Below are 25321 nucleotides of genomic sequence, written 5' to 3'. Positions count from 1 at the left end.
CTCCAGCCTGTCAAGGTCCCTCTGGATGGCATTCCTTCCCTCCAGTGTGTCAACCGCACCATATAGCTTGGTGTCGTTGGCAAACTTGCTGAGGTTGCACTCGATCCCACTGTTCAAATCGCTGACAAAGATGTTAAACAGCACTGGTCTCTCATGAATGCCACTCATCACCTGAGCCATTGACTACCACTCTTTGAGTGTGACCATCCAGCCAATTCCTTATCCATTGAGTGGTCTATCAGTCAAATCCATGTCTCTCCAATTTAGAGACAAAGATGTAATGCAGGACAGTATCAAATGCTTTGCACAAGTCCAGGTAGATGATGTTCTCACTGTTATGATAGGATATAATATATAAAATTTGAATATAATATATATCAAACACTGTTATCATAGCGTATAATATATAAAAATCTCTCTCCTTTTTAGCTTTGACTCCACTACATTTGAAATTCCACAGATCACCATCCATGCAACCTCAACACAAACCACCTAGTAACCCCAGTTTTAAACTCGGTTCCATTTTTTTCATTATTGTATATGTCTTTGGTGAGGTTAACTAACAGCAAAGGTGGGGAAGAGAGAGAGCTTTCACCAGAGAAAGAAAAGAAAAAGAAAAAAAAAGAAAGAAAAAAGTCTTTTTTTCATAATCAGACACTCTTCTTCTCTGTAGGGATGTTCAAACTGTTAAAAGAGCACCTGCTGTTCGTGGGACAAGAAACATTTGAACTGCCAAATAAAGTCTTTTGTATAAAACTGCATGGAACAACAGTGACACCCAGTGGTAAATGCTTTTGCCACAGCGATGCGTTTACTAAAGCTGCATTTCCCTGCTCTTTTGCCTAGTATGCTTTCTGCATGTAAGGAATAACTCTTAATCAAGTCTGGTTTAATAGGATTAAGCCAAATATTGTTTGATGGGGTTTTTTTCCTTTTACTAATATGTTTTAATATTATGAACAGTATGTAGTGTATGGTGTGTGCAAATAACAGTTTTATATAGGTTTAAGACTGACTTGTTAATGCTAAAAGTAACATATGCAGCCAATGTGAAAGAAAAATGATGCAGTCAATGTGAAAGAAAAATGAAGGAAATTAATAAAGACAAAATGACATCTTGGCCTAATACTGAGAAAGCCTTTAAGTTTAAGGAGTGTTTATGTGTAACACAATATTATACTAATTTTAATTAATATTATATTAATATTATAATAGTAATATTTTAGTAAGATTCTGTTATCTAAAAATAAGCACACACATTACTTCCAGTGAGCAATTACCTGTACAATTGCACTCACATTTCTTCTTCTTAAGCCCTGATCTTACCAGTGAATCAACACAAAATGACTGCAAATTCTTCCAGGCACAAGCTGTGTCTTCAGGTTTGTAGGCACGATTAACTGAAATAGAAGGAAAAGAAAAAGGATCTATATTTAAATTTTATACTTTTCTTTCAAAGTGTTAGGGTATGGCTAACTAAGGTGTGTTCCCCTAAGGTATATGAGGGAAGGAATAATATCTAAATTACTCTACCTGTAATTTTCAGGGTAATCATTACTAGGATTTTTTCCTGCCTTATGTTGCAGATAGGAGTTTCATTTGCTATATAAGAACACAGTCTATTTATTTCACTGGAGATGAAGTTAATAATTTCTTCACCAGTACTAGTGATATACATACAAATAACTATGTAAGTGTATGTATAAACATGTCTTATTCTCCTTGGATCATTTATTAACCAAAGAATGTAAACACTATCCTGCTCAGACTGATGAACAATATTTGTTGAATCACTGCCCTCATAAGCAATTAGGTAGTGTAGCACTGATGGTAAAGCATAAAAATCGTAACTGAAAATCCAGAATGTGGAAAACCGGGACCCAAACTTTGAACTGAAACTGAAAAAAACACTAAAGTCTACTACTGGAAGGATCAAAACTGCAGAGCAGGTGGTGTAATCCACAGATAAATTAGGTTTTCTAAAACATACAGATGCATTTGAAGAATAATAAAAAAAATAAATCTTGTTTTTTCTAACTGTAGCTTTGTTAATAAGCTGATGCTAAGGAAAGCTTTCCAATAGGTTTCCTAACATTTTCCTACAAATGTTCTCTTCCTGTGGGATTTTCAAATTCAGTCACATAGCCTTGGGTTTTTTTTAGAAAACAGTATAGTACCCTTGTCTAAATTAAGTATTAACTACTTAAAAAAAGACAGTTTTGAAATATGAAGAAAATCCTGTCTGCCTTTTCCTCTCTACATCAGCCAGTTGCGGAGGTACTGCTGCTTTCTATGAAGCAGATTCTAGTGTTCTGGTTGACATTCCTAAAAAGTAGGGTTGCCTGTGTATTTTATATTCCTTCTTTTTAGAAGTGGGAACATCAATACAGCAAAGCAGGCTAAGAAAATGTCCAGATTCTTCTAACCAAAAAATGTCTTGCAACAGCTCAGAATCAATTACTGTTTGACAGATAGTTAAGAACCGAATTCTATGGCATGGATATAAGATTAAATTCTATATGGTTTTTTAATAAAAACATCTAATAGTCTACAAATCTCTATTAAAACATATATATTCCAAAGTACTTTCTACAAAAAGAGGCTAGTTGCTTTCATACTTAAAACTTTAAAAACAAAAGCTTTTATGATACTACCATTCCAAGGAGATATTCTCCTCCAAGCATTCTCTCCACTGCCCTTCTACCTGCCAAGAATAGTCTGATTAACACTTCCCTCTGGGAAGCATTTCTGCTAGACCAACACTCTGCTTTATCAGCTCCTTTGTAGCTTAGTGAAACAGCATCCACAACCCTTCGAAGCCTCCTTGACCTTATATCATAGTTTTCCATGCCTGAGATGTGTGATCATTTCTTCCAAAAGAATATTCGACAGCTATAGCCTGTCACCCCAGAAACGCCGTTGTCCCAGTTATTTCTGGGAAATAAAAATCTAGCAGCTAGCTGCTATTTCATAGAAACAAATCAGTTGGTTACCCACGGCAAATTTCCTCTGCAGACTCAAAAGAAGTTTACATTTCAGTTCATAACCACTTACACGAGAAAAATAACACTTTATACAAATACAGATGGGGAACAATGAATGTGGCTCATTATTAGCTCTTAAGAGAAAGAAAGATATAAAAGTATTAAAACAACCACAATGGGATAGAGCAGGATGAGTGGACCTTAAATCTTGCTTGCCATGTTTCAGCAAATGAAGGTCATCAGAGATTGAGGATCAGTTCAGAATTTTTTTGCATAAATTTAATGAGAAAATATTTATTAAAAAGAATACAAAAGCAGAGTCAGATCCTAAAAACAATGAACCATTCATATGGTACAATATTTTAATTTCAATACATTTAAATTCAAAATGAAGATCAAATAAAGCATTAAACAAAACAGAACAGGAGAAATTATTTTCTTTTTTGCAGAGAGATTGCTTTATAACAAGAACATGAGTATTTTCATATAAATTGTTATTCATGCTATAGCTATTGCATATATAACATTAGAAAGAGTTCCTTTGTACATGTTGTTCCTGTGCTTCAGACAAGTTTTTCGTTAACTGACAAATTTAGTGCAATTAATCCTGTTCCATACTAACTGTATGGGAGGAACATACTGCATGATTTGCTGGACCAAGGAACTGCAATTCACAACCTCATTTTATAGCAAATATATATGCAATCCTCAGGGATGCATTCTTATATACTCAGATACTTTGTTTTGGTCATCACCCAGTTGACAAGGTTTTTTACCCACAATAGAAGATATTTTACCACTGATATTTAGTATTATTTAACTATGCCATTTTGATACAACAGAGCAAATCATCTATTAGAATTTGTCTCAGAATGACATTACATTAAGTAAAAACATGCAGTTTTTAATTGAAACTTTTATTTAGTTTCCGGTAACTCAATGATCTATAGTGAAGTCTTGGTTTCTGGGCATAAACGCACAACCAACCAAAAATCTGTGTTACAATAGTCCAACAAAATCTACTCTTTATAGCTTATGCTGGGGGAAGAAAATGGATGAGGTTTTTTGCTCAGGATAATGTACTTTGTTCTCAGATACTGCAGAAGATGTTTATTTGAGGAGGGAGGATCTATGAGTGGGGAATAGAAAGTGTCTGCTCTCATTTCATAGCCCTGCAGTGGTACCTCCTCCATTGTCCTGTGTAGGGAAAATTTTAGAAAGCGCTATTGTAATATTCATGGTCTTCATAGTTCTTCCCAAGGGCTTCTAAACTCTGTTCCCAGATCTTTTCTCTCATTTTATTCTGTTGCATGGATCTCAACCTCAAGTCCTTTCTCGAGGACATACACAGGTTCCTTGTCCACCACCTTTGCATATGGTAAGAGAAGGAATTTATAGTCCTCACCAAGAAGTCACAAATCCAGCTGATTTTTTGCCCTGTGACTGAGTCTTTTATAAAATGCTATACACTATCTCTTCCTTTCAGGTCGTATCTCAGGGAGCAAACACACTGGTGGTATCCAATGAGGCATACCTTTCACTGTGACCATTTCCCCCTTTGCCTGTCAGCCATTTACTGAAACCTACAGTTCTCACACTTGCATCGCTATGAAACACAGTGTTGTACACTAAAGCCTCTTTCTGCAACAAGGGAAGTGAGCATCAAAAAGGTGGCTATGGAAACTACTTCAAAACTTCAGTAATAACTGTGTATTCATTAGAGCAAGTACTTCCTTTCTTGGCTTCTTGGTAAGTCATACTCTTTCTCCACTTAATCCATGTCCCATAGATTAATCTATTAAAAAAAAGTGGCTTTATGGCTGGAAATAAAGATTTAAATATTGTTATGACATGCATCTTTTTAAGGAAGTATTCGATGCCTGGAAGGTGCTGTAATCATCACTAAATGATAAGCAAGATGATAGAAAAGTAAACACATACAGAATAATGAATTGCTTCCCAAATGTAATAGTCCTCCTGCCCTGATAACAAGACACAAAACTCAGACCAAGTGACCTCCTGGCAAATCAATGATAGTGCAAAGAACCCTCAGGAGTTCACAATCATATTCTTCTAGTCTTATCCCAGAAAAACAGGAGGCTCAATACTCTTTGGCTGTCATTAAATTTCAGAATAAATTGGAAGAGGGAAATATGATATTCTTCATGGAACAATAACTTATTCAAGCATTCCAACATTTTGTTTCTACATAGGGCAAACTTTCTATGATGGCTTCAGCTCTGAATTTTTCATTTATATTTTTTAATTTAGTTTTCTGTAGGCTGCTTTGCATTGTCACATTGTGATTCAGCTGAGCTGAAGTTCACAGTGTTGAATAAGCCTCCCAAGCAAGCTAAAGAATTTTTATGTCTTAGATCCAGTTGAAAAGTTTGCTGCATTAAAACCATTGATGTGTGTGAACTAAACCTTCCTTCAGTGTTGGTATCAGAATAAAATATTCAAGACCATAAAAGCTGGCCTCAAAAACTTTGGAACCTGCTTTAACATTAAAAGCAGTATCAATACAATACTGTAAGGTCAATGACGCTTCTCTAGTTTTATTATTACTATATATGTGTATATATATATTATTTTTTTCCATATAAATTCCTTACAAAAAAGAAATGGAATCTGACAGTCTGTATCAGCAACATAAAGGCAAAATCTTCTTGAAGGTTGTTATTACATATCGGATTAAAAAAACTGCGTTATGGAAGGACAAGAAATCTAAACATACGAAATGAAGGGCCATCTGACAGTGCAGAAGTAAAGAACTAAGATACCTCTTTATTTTAATATCACACTAGATGAATATTTTATGTGGTATACTGGTATTAAAAAAAAAGAGTGCTTATAGAATAATTAGAGTGAATAGAAAATATCTAAAGCACATCACAGCTGCTACACAATACAGTGTTATACTGTTGTTTACTTATCTCCAGCAGAAACAACAATAACATACAGGAATTACTTTGCTTTACTAGTAGCAAAGTCTTTTCTGCAATTAAAGGCCAGTATTCAGAAGGAAGACAACAAAATAGAAATATTTGAGCTCCCATAACAATACTTCCAAAATTCTTTAAAAGCTATTTTGTATACTCTGTATTTCCACTTACAGATTCCAGTTTTGTTTATTTTCTGAAAATAATAATCCCATCCAAACTAATGCTAAACAAGGTAAATGCTATGGAACTGCAAAATCAAAGCAGAAAGGATTTCTGTACATAACTTTCTTAATTTCTGGAGTCTAGTGAAGTCAAAGAAAGCATCTTCTGTTGTCATTGACAAGGATGCAATCTGACCAAGGCTACTCTCAGAAGTACAACAGCTTGATTTCAATGGGGACAGAATTTTATTCAGCCCTTAGTATTCCAAGTTGCAAGGAGCTTTTTTCTGGATATTTACACAAAATATAAATGAGCATTGTGTTTTAGACTTTCAAAGCAAGCTGTGACTTACAGAGAACACTCTTGCAGACACAGGAAATTTAAAAAGTTAAAATCAAGAAGGCTGAGACAGATGAGTATTTTTAGAAACAGCACAGTCCTTGTTGGGCTATGTTACCGCAAAGGTTGGAGAACACTGATTTCGGGAAGTTCAATATGTTACTGATAGCACCTGCTCTTTCCACATAAACATGTGGTCTAATCAGCCCAGGTTCATATTTAAATCTTCAGTTACATCAAGTTCTTTTGGTCTAGTGGTATAATTGGTAGCAGTTGAAATAACACCACACTTAAAAAAAAGGAGGAAAAAAAAAAGCTAGAATTATTTGCATAATTACTTTGCTTGATATAACCATTATGTTTCTGCCCTCTGGAATCATAAGGGAAGTGTTAGATTCTTTTTCTCTCAGATACGATTAATTTAAGATGCAAAACGAATTTTACTCTTCATTCTCATATATTCTGAACCCTATTCAGCACTAGTCCCAAAGGGACGGAAAGGTGTACATTTGAAGTGTACACTTCCCAATTCCCATCTGAGCTTCATCAGCTTCATCCCTCTTCTACTACATATCAGAGATCTTCACCTGTATTTCGATGTCAGTTGAGATAGTTTTGACCCCAAGGATCATTTTAGAAGATGATAGAATGGCCAGGCTGGCAAAGGATATTCCAGCTTATTGTCTTTCCTTCAAACAGCCGAGGGGCAAACTTTGGGAGAGACAGCTGGCTTCGCCTTTTCAAGTATTTCCTTTAAAAGGTTTTGGATTGCTGGGCCTGCTGATGTTGCAGCCTTTTTTACAGCACGACAGCCACTGAAAGGAACAGAAAATTGCCGATATAGTGTTTTTCCACCAAGGTGTAAACAGCTGAGCCAAACTGAAATTCTATTATTTGCAGATAAAGCGAAATCTCTAACTTGACCAGGCATATGCACCTTTAATATGCCTGGGTTTTTATTTTCCAATATACTTTGAGTTAAATATTAATTTGGGGGAGAGGGTAACGTGCACCATAAAATAGAGCCGAAAAAAGAAAAAAAAGCCATCATCAACTGTGACTGAATAAAACTAAAGATTGTGCCAGAGAGCTTAATAGCAGTGCAATGGTCACAGAAGCCTGGTGTTTAAAAATTAATTTCTAGTTTGAAGCTGTTACTGCCAGTGCCAAGAGCATACAAAGTACATTTGTTCATCACCAGAGCTAGTTTCAGAGTAGAAAATTCAAGAGGAAGACAATGAGGTCTGTCCAGTTTCTAAAATAGATCTGGGAAATATTTAAAATCTCCAGGCAGTGAAAAATAGATTTCCACGAAAGAAGAGCTAAAGGGCAAATTAGAGAAATATCTCATCTCCACATTTTACCAGGCTATAAACTTGTCTACTTCACAAAGTATGGCCTCCTATTAATTTGATAAAAAGCTAAGCAGATGCAGTTTAGGTTTCTCTAAAATACATATTTAGGGAATATCATCTGCTTTCTCTGTTGCCACTTGAAAGGAAAAAGATGTTTATCAGACCATTGAATCTGACTTCTTAAACCAGAAACAAATATTACACCGCTTTTCATGCTGTAAATGGAAAGAGAAACAGACTTGCAAATTCAGTCACTGAGCTGTAAATATATTCCTGCAGCTACTCACAAGCATAGCAGAAAAACTTTATTGTACCCATCAAAGATGTCACCACGTGCACCGATATCAAATAGTTTGTACTTTCATCTGTGAACTGAAAATTCCTGAACAAGTCTGAGCACTCCTGACCAGCAGTCCTAATATTTTAACAGAGGTACTGAGAATGTGTTTTATCTATCCAAGCGCTATTACCTGCTCTACTTCCAGCACCTCAGTGAATGAAAGCAATGACCTGAAGAGATAAGACAGCACACTGCAGGAGCACAGAAAGCAAGCAAGTACCAAAATTTGAAAGCCAAGACTGTTCTAAAGACCAGCTTTTGATGGTTAATAGCATTCTTCCACTATCAGAAGGGGATAAAAATAAATTTGTCGTTTGGAAGAACTGAGGAAATTATTCATAATAAACAACTTCTGTAGTGAGTTCTGTTCAGCAAACAAAGATTTAGTTCTGTGAAAATGCTTATTATTTAGACCTACTTGACGGATAGCCAAAAAAATCCTGAAAAACTCAGTTGTTTGCCATTCTATTCAGGGCACGCCAACGGTCACCTAATAGTTAGAGTTTGTTTCTGTTCCCTGATTGGTTGGTTAAAGTGCTTTAAAATGGAAAAATACAAGAACCGAATAATCTTTTAATTGCAGAAATACTTATTTGCATGCAAATACATGTCTCTATATGTAGAGTAGCTATTCCCCAAACATCCTTGGGAACAATAATATGTTCACATGAATATTTGTAAATAGCAAATAAAAAGAGGGCAGGAATATGGTCAGAGACAACAGCTGTTCAGAATTTAAATTCATGCTTTCCAGCATCTAGACAAAAAAAAAAAAAAAAAAAAAAAAAAAATTCAGTGGATCTGATTTTCCACTGCATGTACTTCACTTAGTCATTTACACTTGTGTAAAGCATGAACAATGTAGGAGTTACTCACTAGGAAACCAAACTCATCCATTCTCATTCTAGCTGCACTTTTTGCACATCCAGTTTTCCAAGTAAGTGTTGGGGGAGCGTCATGCCCCAAATGACTGGCTGCAGTGAGTAATGTTTCATATGAGTTTACGGCATAGTTAGAAATGCCAGTTAAGAGTTTAATCGTGAAGCAGCAGCAAAAGATCAATTAAATCGATAATGGTATGGATAATGGGCTTTCAACCTAGCAGCTGGCTGTATAACAAGATCCTATGGCTGGCAGCTGAAGTTAGACAAACTCAGCCCTTTAATCAGGTACATATTTTTAACTGAGGGAAAGTAATTAGAACAGGTTACATAGGTTTCTGTTGGCAATTTAAAAATCAAGACTGACTATTTTCTAAAACATATGCTTCATTTCAGGTGGAAAGTTGAGGATGACCTATGGCCTCTACTCTGAAAAGGAGAAACTAAATGATCACAGTGTGAATGTATCTGATCACTTATTCAGAAACTCCTTCAAATTAACTGCTACTGGTTTTGCCATCCACTAACTACCATGGCTATTGAGGTTGTAAGGCTGCTAGAGTTGTAACAGCCTAAGACCTGGGAGAAAGCAAGGCTTAAAAGGAGGTGAGATTTTTCTGAAAAGGTTAAATGAAAAGGGGAAACAGGAATAAGGAGACCAGATTAGGGTCACATAAGTGATTCTACAGGTTGTAACAGAATTGACAAATTCTGAGATTGAAGTTAGGAATAGTTATCCTGAGTTTAACTTATTATGTTGTTCATTTATATAATTTGAAAGGAAAAAGGAGGTCAAAACCTGTAAAACAGACGGGATTTTACCAAGTATCAGAAGAAACGAAAAAACCATTAGGCCCAAGGTTATATTTCCCCTACTGTGCATCACTATTAGATGAGCACTCTACGAAACACAAAATCTGTTCCTGATGGGTCTTGTGCTAAGTATGCAATAATGCCGCAAATAAATAAAATAAGCATCTTCTCTATTCATTAGTTAGCAAATAGCGTCTTTATCTCAGTTTTAGCTGTACAACTTTTAACAGAAAGGACAAAGCAGGACAAAGTGCCAATTTTATTCTACACTGACCGCATCAAGGTTTTGTACACATGCTGAGGAGAGTGCAGATACTTATTAAAGATGCTGACACTGGCATAAAAAGTAATTACAGTATTGTGCCTCCCTTTATAACAAACAACTCTACTTCCCTATCTTAGAGGTGACTCAAAGCCTTAAATTAGAATTCTCAGGGTTTCCCACATAGGCAAACACTGCAGGATTTGAACAAGTGGATATGCTTCCCGCTCATATCGCTTACTGCTAACTATAATTATAGTATTCATGAATTTAAATCTTAATGACAACAAGCACAGTAGCTCCACTCCTCTTGTACTATAGATGTCACTTTTAGTTTTTCCATAAGCACTGTATTAAAAATGGGGGAACATTCAGAGGGTATTAGAGAAAAAAATCCCCCCCCCTTTCTCCCCTCCATTTTACCCTTTTCACCTCAGATGTAAGGGTGCTTGGAGAGACTTCCATGCAACACATGGAAATGTTGATACAAACCCTTAATTATTTGTCAAATCTTGCCTGAAAAATAAATAAATAAATGAAAATGAATGGTTTGCAGCAATTTTTCCTGTCTCAAGATCTGGATGGGGTTTCTGGAAACTATAAATGAGTGACTGACTACCATCTCTAGTAAAAGGGAAGAATCTATAATAAAGAAGAGCTCTAGAGTCAGTATGGGTTTTGGGAAGGAAAACACTGTCTCTCACTAACCTCCCAGCATTTTATGAGCATGTAAATACATACATGGATATAGAGGATTCAATGGACATAAAATATTTGGATTTTTCAGAATTGTTTTGAGAAGATTCCACACTAAAAGCTTTCACAGGAACAAAGCTGCCATGCTCCTAGTCTTTGAATAGTCGTGTTATGAGCTTGTGGTGGGTTGACCACAGCTAAAAGCTGGCTAAAAGATAGGAAACAAAGGGTTAAGACTTAATAGTTTCTGCCTGGGATAGAGAAGAGTCAGAAGTGATGTCCCCTGGGGATGACTGTGGTACTGTCTTTGTTCTCTAAATAACATCACTTTTTTGTCACTGCAAGAAGCAGGCTAGATGGGCCATTGGTCTGACTTAGTAGGCTGGTGTCCTGTACAGCTATCTCCTTATTATCTTTTTTCCAATAATTTGGGTTTATGCATATCTTGAAAAACAAAAAAATATCTGGGGAAAAAATTAAAAAGAAATTTTATGAAATGTTGTAACAAATTAAGAACAGATGTGAATCAGCAAGCATCCTTGTGTCCAAGTGTGGGCATATGCAAGTTATGCTGCCTGACAGAGGGCATCCCATGCTTGGGACAGCTCAGCCTGCCTTACTTAGGATATCTCTGAACAGTTTACAGCATTGTTCATAACCTCTGCTATTTCAAGTAGGTTTGGCTTTTGCTTTACTCCTAACATAGTGTCTGTGAGCGAGGAATATCCATTTTCTGTTTGCTTTATTTCGTTCTGGTTTTTAAGCATCATCTCTTATCCACCAGTAGCAGTTTAGTAAGGCCTATTACATTTTGACAGTTTGAAACATGAAGCTGTGAAGATAAGGTGCTGCTATAGTGAAAAGGGCCATTTTCTAGCAACAGAACAGCAATATATTCAAATAGTGAAAGGGGAAGTATAGTAAAATCCATTTTTTCCCCTAGCTTTTGTTTCTGTGATTGTTATCTCCTTTCTAATGAATTTATTCCTTCTTTCTCTTTTCATATTTTCACACTGCTGTAGGTCCCATTGGGCAAAATAACTTCAGCATACACATTAACTCTGAGAACAGTCCCACACAGCACTAATGTCAACTTGGGATGATTTGATGTGATGCGACACTACCTGAGGTCGTCCTCATAGCAGCAGCCCCTGTACTGGGAGGTGCAGATTCAGTATGCTTTAGCTAGCTTTATACCTTATTGAAAGCACCACTTGACAAGATAAATTTCCAATTTGTCTGAGATTATTACTCCAAGGACAGTACAAGTTCACACACTTAACAGTATTCATAAAATATCTCAGGTCTCTTTATCGCGTAAAGCTCCCTTATCTCTCGCACTGCACTGTTTAGTTAGTTTTTTGGGGGAGAGAGAGGTTGTTTTGTTTTTCCTTTTTTTTTGTTACTAAATAAGTACATGTCAGTATTACCATGAAGTGGAATTTTAAAAAGTTCTGCAAACATTTTCATGGCTCCTTCTGGAGAATCCCTTTGCCCTTTCTTTTCTCCTTTCCTTGCTCTACGTTTGCCCGGGTATCATGGGTGGCTGTGGTCAGCCACTTACAGTAGAGGGGACATGCAATGAGGTTCCCTCCCTGCACAGCTGTGCAATGAGGCCCCCTCAGAAGATCTTTTGCTCTCAGGATCAGTGAATTCAGGACTGCAGTCACAGCCTGAAGCCCACATTGAATGTGAAGCACCTCCGTACTGTGAAGGTTGTCCGGTCAGTGATGCTATCGCTCTTACATGAAACATATCCAGGAGCTTGTTAATACTTTCACGAGTTCTGGCGGGAATACTTCATCTGGAGTATTTTCCAGTTGGAACAAACCTTTTTAGTTAAAAGAATATCTAATTTCCTGGAGACCTGAGATTGCTATTCTATAGCACTAAATAGGAGCATCTTCTATTCCTAAAAGCACACCGAAATAAAGTTATACACAGTACATGAAAAATAAATAGAAAACCAGATTATTTTAGAATGTTTTAGCTATATCATTTGTATATGCAATAGAGTTTGAAAGCAAAAATAAAGTACATGATTTATAAAGACAATTCTCCTGCATTTCCTTAGTAGTTTTATACTTCTCTATCTTTATTTTGCACTTCAATGGATTACTTTGCTTTGCCATGACTATCAATGCATCAAAACTTTCTCATCCAACTTTTGCTAAAGTATTTTAATTAAAATGAGATTATTTACAGTTGTTATATCATATTAATATTCCAGTAGGCATAAAAATTTCACTAAATAATATTGAATAATTAAGAAGGAATACATTATTGATCAGATAGGAACAGTTTCTTACAATATAAAATGCTATTGTGCTTTGTTTGTGTTTTTAATATGTTATTGAAAACTCAAGTTGATATTGCTAAAAGACTTTCTACCATATAGACTAAGCAAATTTTAAACAGGCATCACCTAGTGTTGTAGAGAGATAGAGGACATTATCTAGTGTTGTAAATATGAAAAAGAACATCAGTGTCTTGTTTATTTGTCCCCCAAAATAGGGTTTTAAAATACCTGAAGATAGTAAAAATTAGACTTTCTACTTCGTGTGCTATTTACTAAGTTTGCTACTTACTGTATCATCTCATGATTCCTTTTGGGCCACGACCCCAAAGGGATACCGTATCAGGTAATTTATTATGTATAAATATGATTCTTGGTTATGTGCCTTGTGGTATTCTTAAGAAAAAAGCCTGAAATAGGTATTATGGGGGGGACCTGATAGTGATTATGAAAAGGAGATCATATTCTGAAATGAGAGTACACTGATACATTTCATCTGAAAATAGTCTGTTGATGTAGAATTTCACAGTTTGAATTTTCTGTGCAATCTCTTGGTTTCTTTTCATAAATGTTTAAGGGATAGTCATTGAAACTGCTCTCCCACAGAAACTTTTCAGCCCTACTTCTCATTTTTGACCAGTTTCTTGAAAAGAAACCTTAGAGAACATCAAGTAAATCTAATGCAAAGGTGATATGTGGTCTATGTTTTAACCCTGCTTCCTCAGGAAATCAAGTTCTTGTGATATCACTCTTTCTTTCCTTTCCCTCTCCTTTTCACACATTTTTGATCTTGTTTTCCAGGTCTGACTCTGTTTGACAGAGGAGTCTCAAAGGCTTTATCCAAACTAGAGGACCTACATACCTGAACGCAGCCCAGCTGCCCACTTAACTGGCCACATGAGATCCAGCTGCACACCATCTTCTTCCTTGAGGGTGAAGGAAAGCTCCTGTCCTCTGCTATGTAAGGAGCAAGGAGACAGCACATTGCCTCTGGCCCCATGCTGCAGGCACGAGGAGCTGGCCACTGCCAGCTGCACTGAAGAACATAGGTCAAGGGCAGCCAAAGGTGTCAAGTTTTTAAATGAAAGGCAAAAGATAGACAAAGGAAAGAAATTCAAGTTAGTGCCCTATCAAAGAAGAGGCTGCATTGTGTGTTTAGCACTATTTGTGCTATTTGGAGAATCAACAGGTCAGTCAGTACCCACAGGCTTTGCCCCAACACAGAAGGGTCCACCCAGGTGCCTGACAGGTGGAATCAAGCAAAAGATGATGGATGGATATAGCCAGTGACTGGCAATTCAATGAGATGGGCCAAAGAACATGAGCAGGATCCAGAAGTATTACCAGAGGGAATCAATGAGAAAGATTAAATATATTGTGGATGTGGAGAGAGCTGGCTATATAAGACACAAATTGCTAAGAAGCTGGGGTTTACTAGTTTGGAATTTTTGCATTCATGGAATTGTTATTTTTGAGTCAGTAGTTGTTACTGACATTGGTTATTATTGATTCATGGAATTTTTATTTAATGTCTACTAAGTTATTTGTTCAAAAGTTCCACTTTGAAGCATAGTTTATATGTTAACACTCACACCTGATCATTGGAGAAGAGGCTCAGATACGAATGGCTGTGTAGATGTACATCCAGCGCATAAAATATTGGCTATGAGAAACTGTGACATTTAGACCTAAATAAAAACAGCCATCTTGTTTCTGTCCTCCCACAGGACCAGGGGATACTTTAAGGAACCATCTTACAGTTCCCAATTAAGCATTATGAAACCTAGAAAAATAATGATGTACATTTAAAAAAGAAGGTTTTCCTGAAGCATATTAGCAGCTCGACTTCCACAGGCTTACCAAAGGACAAGTACAGGGAATGGCAATTACGTCTGGTGGTATTTATATTCCTACTGACAGACCCATGCTTTATTACCCAATTACCATATGCCATAGGCCATGCTCTGGAATGTGATCCTCTCCTAAATCACCCTCTCCAAGCACAACTAACACCAAAAAATCTTCAGTTACTAATGCAAATCTATTAGGATTGAGTGTGTAGAAAAAAAGAAGGATGACAGTTGAGATGTGCTGAATCAATTCATCAATTCATCAAGCAGAGGCACCCAGAGAACAATCGCTTGAGCAATACAAAATATTCTCAAAGGGTAAAAAGAAGTCCTTAGCTTGTAAAGCCTGCAGAAATCCTTTATGTTTCTATACTATCCATTTATTATTTGCAGCATTCACTAACCTTCTTGTATTCACAGCTTATTCTAAGGTGAAAAATTTGTATTTTATATTTATTCACCTTAGAACTTAGATCTCCAAGTCCCTGATATACATGCACACCACTTTTAAATTGCAACCACCTGTAGTGTGTTTGCAAACTATTCAGATAAATTCTTTATATTAACCATAATAAGAAAGTTTGGAGGATTTTTTTTTTTTTTCATTTCACAGAGAAACAAGAACAAAAATGGAGCTGTATGCTTCTATCTCTAAGACCTAATGGCCCATATCACTTTATACTACTAGCTGCCATAGATAAAAAAGTGGGTTTGCCTTCTCTCCCTCCTGTGCCGCTTAAAAACACGTTAGGCCGGTCAGAGTTAAGGTCTTGTAGAAAACAAACAGGACCAACGGACAAGTATGCAGCGTCATTACTGCAGAAGTTAGAGACCTGAGCTGAAAATACCAATGTTCTGTTATTGTCATTTGCTATCTCTTCCCCTCTCATTGAGGCAAAATGAGCAGCTCAGCTTTGAAAGCACCGTCAGTGCTGCGCACTCAGCTAAGTCACAGATCAGATCAATATTTAAATGATCTGACTATACTCAGTAATGATCTTCTCAAAGCTGCAGAAACTACTATGTTACGGGCCTATTTAAAGTGTAAAATGTACACAATGGGATGAGTGGGCTGTTTTTCATGGTTTATTGTATCAACTATTATTTCAGTTTAATTAAAATTGATAGGACTCATCACCCTGGAAATCATTCAACTACTTCTATACCTCCCAAACATTTCTTCAGCACATAAAGTTGCCATTTTTTAGTTTTTTCTCTCCTGGCTACGTAATTTTTCAGTCTGTAAGCCAAAATATCATGCAAGAACAGTAATTTGATTTTAGAATTGGTGGGTAATAATTTCCTCAAAATGTTATTATTTTTCCTGTAAAGATTCTCCTCTACCAGTGCTGAGCTCTCCCTCTCCTTGACTAAACAAGTATCTATTAAGAAGTGGTTACTTTACTTAACAGTAAACTCAAGTCCACCAAGCAGCAGGCTCAGAGATTTGTCATACCATTTTGCATGCACAAGGCTATATGTAGAGGTATAGGTGATTGGAGGATTTTTTGTTGGGTTTTTTTGGTTTTTAAAAAGGACACCACCACCACCCCGTACATGCACAAACACCACATACAAAATGGATATTTGTAGTCTGGAGTTCTTATTCTTTAAAATTCAGGTAGAAATCCTAACTCTGCCATAACCTTTGATATGGTCAAGTGGCAGAGAATTAGATGTACGAAATAACATAAATGCCAAACAATTAGTCAGCACAGTATATTACCAGCAGTCCAGCTCTAGGAGGACTCTAGGATTAAAACCCTGAGATGCACAGGGGCAACCTGCAGTGCACAGGGAGATTTAGGCTGCATCTATTCTCGTCTTCCAACGAGCACTTCAACACAGCAGTTTATAGATCGTGCAGACTACCACTTCCGCAGACCACATTACTGCTCCTGCTCCTAAGGGGCTTTTTGTGCAAAACTGGAGAAGCAAGCAGCATAACCATGCCCAGGTCTCCTTCTGACAAGGATATGTAATGAAACTACAAGACAGTAGTTGCAGCTGGGCTTAGGAGATGGGGAATGATCCTTGCTATAGCAATATTCAGCATAACCTTGGACACCGCAAATGGAACCTGAAGTGACCTGTATAGTGATAAAAAGTACTTTTTGCCAGAAACAGCTGAAATCCTAATGCTCTGTGTAGCTTCTGCAGCACAAAGGTACCTCAATTTAGGTCCGGAAGAGTGCTGATACAAATAATTTTATTTGCCACTCATTTTAGCCTGAAAATAGGATAATCTGAATTGCTCTTCACTCTAGAGGGAGTCAAACCTTCTGCATAAAAGTAAACGACATCAACAACAACAACAAGTGTACAGAGGTAATTATAATTCATTGCAGAAATATTAATAGATTAGAATAAAGCTTTTAGAAGAAAAGTGTACTTCCTGGGTTTTGAATCACACAAGTACTTATATACTTACTCTCTTTCCACTAAATAAAATAAATAAATAATGAAGTAAGATGGCAGATATCATATTTTAGGACTACTAGGTTTCTCTGCTTTGATATTGATAGAAATCCATTTAAAATTGCAATACTTTCAGTAAAGTATTTGATTTAGCAGATAGCGAGAAAATGTTTTTCTACTACCTTAACTGCACACAACAAAGCATTTTTGATCTGTACCTCACGCAATATTTTTTCTCTTTTTTTCCAAGTTAGTTAACTACTCATGAAATTCTGTGGTAGGACAGGTACTTTGTTTACACCATGAAACTTGTTTTAATAGGAATTACGTACCTACACTAGGATTTATATTACAGAGTTTTAGAACCTAGATCGATGAAGAATGTCTGTAGGTGAAAGGAATGACATTTACGAATATGTGGGGTGTTTGGTGGTTTAGGTTTTTTCTTCTTCCACTTCTGTTTGTTACCTTACCTTGTGGAAACCAACAGACTTTGGTTTTCTTGCATTTAATGAAACACGAGTCAAATTTCTCAAGACAGCATCAAACATATGAAAAAATATATTAAGAATCATGCAAATACTTGGACTATGATGGAAATAAATCTGATATAAACTATAATAAAAGATCAAACTTGATTTACAATATCAATTAAATCTATAGAAATAACAGTCATGTCTCTTTTCTTATTCATCTGAATTCTTGTACTACTATAGTACCATTAAATAAAATATGCACAACCTTTTCAAAAGCACAAAAGAAGGCACAAATAGAGCACTATTCAAAATAAATATGTTCACTCCCACTGAAAGAACTGGTGCTGTTTGTTAAATAACACTTGGGAATATTATTTCCTACCACACCAAAAATATAATTTTATTTTAATCTGTATAGATATTTTAAAAATTACAGAAAGTCCAGGGCTATATTGTTATACAAATGAGAATATTCTAGGTAGATTGGGTTACATAGTGTAAAATTGACTGCAGAGAAAATCCTGAAGGTTTTTGCAGCAAGTGAGTCTTGGTGCAAGGGTGTGGGGGAATCATGAAAGTGTTTCTAATAAGGCATTTGCAGGTGCTGAAACGTTATTACTAAGCTAGCAACTGCTTTGAGGAGTCAGATGTGAAAAATTCATTTCTGGTATCAGAGGAGCCACCACTGAAACAAGGTAAGAAAGGATTTATATGTGAGGGGCTTCAGTTTCTGCAGAAATCTTTTGCACATCACAAAACCTGAAAGGCTCCTCATTAGGATTCATTTGTAGATAAATGAACATGCTTTGCATGAATTCCAAACAGAAACTAAGAGAAAAACCTGCTTTTAAAGAGCCCGAAAATGATTTCACAGACATTGCAATGCAGCACCTTCCAAATAATTTATTTAAATCTCTTACTGTAGTTCACATTCTCCTGTAATTATGAATTGGAAACACTAGTTTCCAGCATGTCCTGGTAATGATGCACTGTACCAGTAAACTATTCAGTATGAAATTATAATGAAACAATAGAATACTAAGTATAATCCTAATTCAATTGGAACAGAATAACCTCAGGTGTTGGAAAAGGATTCCACATCCTCTCATTTCTCAAGAGGCAGTCTATGCTCAGCCAAGCTGGTAGCAAGACGTTTTAGCATCTAGCTAAGATTTGACCAGGGAACAAACCAGCAGCCTGCAAGTGAAGTAGAAATCTCATTGATGAGGATCACGGCAGCTATTCTCACCTCTCCATGGCGTTATATGGTATTGAGCAACAGATGAAAAAACCAAAGGTCCCACCCTGAAATAATAAACATACTTTAACATTAAATATTTAAGCAATCCCAGTGAAAACAGAGAATTACACAAGAATAAACCTGACATAATCCTGACTGAAAATATCTCTGTGTTTACCTGTCCTACATATGGACATCAAAGGTAACTTGGGATTTGTCATTTCAGAGCTTGAGATGAATGGGACACACAATCATTCCTTCCTAGGAAGGATATTCTTGCAGGTGGTGGCATCTCAGCCTTGACCACAGATGTTAGCCTTTGTGACCGCAGGGTGCTTACAGGGTGAGGGTGCCCAGTGCTGGCAGCGGGGGCTGCAGGGGCTCTGTGAGGAGAGGCCAGGGCTGCCCTGGGCCGGACACAGCTGGTTCCAACGGACCCACTGCAGGGCACGGCTGAGCCCCTCAGGCAAGGTGGTGGTGCCTGTGAAAACATTTCAGAAAGAACAAAAAATGCTGCATGGCAACTGTGACAGAGACGATAGGATTGAGAAAAAATGAGAAACAGCCCTACAGACACCCAGGTGAAATCCTTGAAGAAGGAGGGGAGGAGGTGCGCCAGGCATGGAGCAGAGATTCCCCTGCAGCCCCTGGAAAAGGCCATGGTGAGGCAGACTGTCCCCCGGCAGCACATGGAGGATGACGGTGAAGCAGGCTGTCCACCTGCAGCCTGTGGAGGACCTCACGCTGGAGCAGATGGAGGCACCTGAAGGAGGTTGTGGCCCCATGGGAAGCCTACGCTGGAGCAAGCTCCTGGCAGGATCTGTGGACCCGTGGAGAGAGGAGCCCACACCAGAGCAGGTTTGCTGGCAGGACTTGTGACCCCATGGGGGATCCCCGCTGGAGCAGTCTAGTCCTGAAGGACTGCACCTCGTGGAAAGGACTCATGCTGGAACAGTTCATTAAGAACTGCAACCCATGGAAGGACTCACATTGCAGAAGTTGGTGGAGGACTGTTTCCTGTTGGAGGGACCCCATGCTAGAGGAGGGGAACAGCGTGAGGAGGAAGGAGCAGCAGAGACAGTTTATTTTATTTTTAGTTTCTCAATATAAACCTATGCTTAGCAGTTTTGAAGTAATACATGAGAAGATCATGACCAGAAATTAGTATTTGTTCACGAGGATCATCTGTGCAAATGGGTTAATAGTTTTACAGCTCTAATGGGAGAAATAGAAATTAGTTATACTCTGTCCATTCCTCTGGTTGTTACATGATCCTTAACTGCTGCTCTGCCTTGTGGCTTTTGGTGTGTTTTGTTTTTTTTAAAATTTAATCAGTAGTATCACTGAACTCGTGTCTGTTGGTTAGATCTTAAAAGGTATGTCTATCATTTCTGATGTTTGGTGCTTGGCAAGCACTCAGTGAATGAGATGATAAATGTGGTATAAATATTTAGAAAAGCAGATGTAAATATAGCTCTGTTAAGATTCATTACTTTCAACAGAGTACTAATCCTTAAAAAATCATGTGGATGGTGTTTTATGAATACTATTAACACAATTTTTATTGTACAAGCCAAAAACCCAAATTAAAATGAGAACTCTCTCAAAGCAATAAAGTTATGTTCTTCTAACTGAAAACCAAGTTTAATTATTTCAAGTACAGCAAAGTTTAGAAAAAAAAATCATATTGGCCTTTCTAAGCACCTAAAGACATATGAAAATGTTTTCCTAAGAATTTTTACTGAAATATATATAAAATTTTCTTTATTGGTAGCCTCCGCCCAAATGCTCAAGTTCACAGCAGTAGTAGTTAAGGACAGGTAATTTTACACAAACAAAAAAATCATTGATGAGAAAAATCTTGGCCTTGGCATGAATATTATATGAAAATTGCATGAAAAAATGCCATGAACGGCATGAAAATTGTGCTGATTCTTAAAGTTAAGCTAGCTAATTCAAAGCAAAAGAACATATATGACTAATGTACCCCACCAATGTAATATGTAAATGAGCCAAAAGTACATATGAATAGGCATTTTTTTCTTTTGCTGCACGCTATAGGTATGCTTCCGTTTGGGTTTGAGCCCCACTAAAGCCCTCCATTCATGTTTAGACCATGGTATAAGAGAGCAGCATCATGTCCAGACATAGCACTAGAATGAAGCTGGAAAGATAACCTAGTGCCCCTCCGATGCAGGATCACCCTCAGCTATTTCATTCCTGACAAACCACGTTAAACGTGCTCAGAGACTCCATAAACTCCACAGGCAACATGTTACGGTGCCTCACAAGTGTGTGTTAAATTTCTGACCTCTGAACTGCATCATAGGTGCCTCAATTTAGCTCAGTATTTCTTCTTCTGTCATAAATGGAAATAACAGATTTTTCATTATTACTTTGCAGTAGCTGTGTTGGTATTTTGACACTGTTAATGTGCTGCTCAGTCCTCTCTTGAAGATAAGCAGTGCCTGTATTTTTAAATCTTTCACACCAAAGTGGGAAATGACAAGCCAAAAAAACATCCTACAGAGAAGGATGGGGAATTTGCATCAGATCATAAGCTTAATATAAGTCAGTGTCACATTTTGACAATGTAATGGCCTGTAGAAAGGGAAAACACCATGCTGAAATGTACAGTCCCTGTGCTATTGATATCACTCACTTGAAAAAGTAATAATAAATTTCTTTCCCTTTGCCTTCTTGGTTGACTCAATCTGCATTTTCATCTCTTAAAGCAAATATGAATGCTCGAAACAATTGTCTTGCTTTCAAAAAGCCGAAGAAAAAAAAAAATCGGATTTCCTTCAGATAAAGGCCATGCTGCTTAAACAAATGTGAGGTTAAGAATGACCAAATGAGCAATTTAACTTTCATTTCTTTCATGAGGGGTTTTACAATGCCAACATAACTTAACCATCTGCACAGAGGTGGCTTTGGCACCGTAAGGGATTTTTGGGTTGTTTGGTTGTTTGTTTTTCTTTTCTCCTGGAGGGGTATATGTGTGTATATATATAAAACATATACATGGAGTCATTGCAAATGTACAATTGTGTTTAATGAACTTTCTTTGATTCAATTTCTCATTATCAATAACTGCTGGCCAACTCATTTGCCATGCACTTCATGTGGATACTGACGAGGCTTCAGTGTCCCTACAAAGATATTTCCTTTGTTGTTAGGTATTTCCCTATGATATAGCTGAAGGAGCAATGGCAAGAGCTGTCTGTGGCCTTTGTTAATACTATACATTCCTGTAAAGTATACTATCATTTTGCGTTGTTATGACACATGCCGCATTCATTAACTTATCCTACTGATTCATCCTTTCGCACTTTCTATTTGCAGTTTATTCCAGCTGCAGAAAATACAGTACACTTCCTGGTGGCACAGATTAAACTGAAACTACTTTTTTTACTCTTTACCGTACTCTTCCTGGAGACATATAAAGTAGAAGTCAAAATCAGGTCCCTGGTTAGGCCAACGCATAAACTTCAACCAGCTTCAGTGAAACCAGGGTTTCATCCCAAAGGACCACATTCAGACTTCAGTTGCCTTTCATCTCTGAAAACTGGCAGGTACACACACAGTAAACTATACTTTTACTTTAACTGTTTCTTGAGAGAAACACAGACAACACCTCTATTTTCTCATTATGGTGTTCTGCCTATGCGGTTGATACAATGTTGGTTACTCTTCACATGCAAAGCGGCGCAGTGTTACACCACACGGGAAAACAAAAAATATTCCTAGCTTGCGTCAAATCACCAGTACTTAACCTTTCCTCCCTCCCACAAACCCTAATACACTGGCCAGCATAGGTATCAATTCCTTTAATGTTTGAAGGACCAATTCCCCGGCACACCGACATCAGCGAGACTCAGCCTTGGGAAAGACCAAGACAGGGCTCAAAAGCTATGGCTTTGGAAACCTAACGAAATACATCTAATAAGGCTTATAAATTAACTCACAGCATAAAGAAACTAAATCAGCCAGCAAAGAACAAGACATACAAAGGATGGGGCTGTGTGTGAAATACTGCCTTTCTTGACGCTGATGATTTAGGACTCAAGGGAGACCTTGAATTCACAGCGTAAAACTCTGTCCTGGAGCAGGACACCCCCCACTGTTCTTCACACAGGAGCAAACACATCCCAGATTTTGCTTTTAAGACAATGACAGTTAGAGACTGAAGTTTAGGTGTATATTCAAATGGAGTCAAAATGGAAGGGGAAAAACAAAAAAGAAAAAAGAAAAAAGAGGAGGAAATTTTAATGAAAAATACCTAAATAGGTATGGAAATATTTAATAAGAGAGACAAAACCGATGACACTTAATAATAATAAAAAAAAAAAAAAATGAAGGAAGGGAAAAAAGAAACCCAGAAGGAAAACACTGTAAGAGAAAAATAACCTTTTAAGGAAAAGTGATAGGGTCTTAACTCTTTAACTATCTCGGGAGCCCTCTAGAGGTACTTAGTGGAGCTTTTGAGACTGTCACTTAGCACCACAACACGCACACAACCAAGGCTGTGATGCTTGCATATTTTTACCAAGCACAATAATTTGGGGACCCAGCTGTGCAATTATTGCATATTGTTGAAAGACCAACTGCATGGCAGTAAGAGATAAAAATTCTGCTACTTGACAAAACCAGGCTATAGATAAAAGTGCAAACATGTCAGAGAACTTGAAACAGGAATCTATTATATTTATATTGCTGAAGCTAGTTGACCTTTGTGGGTTTGGTTTCGTTTTGGTTTGGTTTTTTTTTTTAAACAATAAGGAAAAGTATCATTTCTTGAATCTCTGAACTTTTTTTTAATATAGCATGCCATTTTTAGACTGGTATGCTGTCTTAATGTCTGATAAGTGTGTGGGTTTCTGCAAGTAGAATTTGACTCTGAGAGTATAAAGCCAGCAGGTGAAAATTTCTGTTTCTCGTCTAATTGCTCTGTCACATCTGACCATCTTTGGAAAGCACAAGAGGATATTTCAGTTATCAGTACATTTTTAAACTGCCGGTTTTATTTCCACAAGCCTTTGTTGTCATTTTGTTTCAGGGATGACTTTATGTTTCTGAAATACTTTTCTTCTTCAGATTCTGTGTTCTATAATTCACTTTTTTGTTATGTTGATCTTTTACTGTTTTCTGAGTGTTTAGGAAATGATCCATCAGACAGTCGGGTTACTGCTAAGCTGGTGTACCAGTTAATTTTGCATAAGTATGATTCTACATAAACTCCAGACTATAAACTTGTCAATGCATATTACACAAAAAGCAATAGTTAAGAAAACAAGTGAATCACTTTGCCACTGTTGAGTAAAAAAGCTCAATTATAAAAAAGCTCAATTATAAAATAGCTCAATATATATTGTAAAAAGCTCAAATTATATCCTTCTATATCATTTTCAAAACATGGAAACTTGAGGAATCTTACACTGATCACAGCATCAACCCTTCCACCACTAAATGTGCTGAACCATATCAGAAAAAAATAACGATGAAGATACTGTGCTCAACAGCGTCGTAGAGTTCCTGTGCTCCAGCAACGCAGTAAGGCCATACGTCTTACAAACTCTCTTCTCTCCTGTGAGTTTAGTTAATAACAGAAGGAACTTTCTTTGGGTTTACCTGCCAGATGTGTGATACATATTTCAGTGAGTGGAATTTTTCTACCTCATTCTACAATGGTGGCTTCAGAAGGAATTATTATTTCTAATTCATCAGTCTTGTGGAGACAAGTCAGAAGCAGCACAGTGTAAATCTCTTTATAACTAAATTAATGCAATCCTTTTTCATTTGTCATCACAGTGACAAAGTTCTATTGTCAGCTGAACAGATGCACTGAATGCTTGTCACTTGTATGTGTTAAAGGAGCAGCAACTAAAAAGAGATAATTTCTCCTGACTAATACATGTCAAATCAGAAGAATTCTTTTTTTGTTTAGTAATTTTCTTGGGTGTTTTGTTTGCTTTACACCAGGTATGAACCTCTAGTGTCACTGGTATATGGAAGAAGAATCACGAATGTATTACACCTTTTCAAATTCCAGGAACCCATAGCTCCTTTTATGCCTTCATTCTATCTTTATATCAAAATGCACAGTTTATGATCTCATAATGAAAGAATACCTCCTAAAATATTCCTATTAAAATGCAAATGTTGACCTTCCACCAAGTCTTAAGTTAGAACTTCTTTCCCTCTAATTTTTCTGGAATAGACATACTTTGTAATAGAACAATTTTTTTTGGTAGACCATGCTTC

Source organism: Balearica regulorum, chromosome 4, assembly GCF_011004875.1.
Source record: "Balearica regulorum gibbericeps isolate bBalReg1 chromosome 4, bBalReg1.pri, whole genome shotgun sequence".
Taxonomy (NCBI): domain Eukaryota; kingdom Metazoa; phylum Chordata; class Aves; order Gruiformes; family Gruidae; genus Balearica; species Balearica regulorum.
This window is presented reverse-complemented; position numbering follows the sequence as displayed.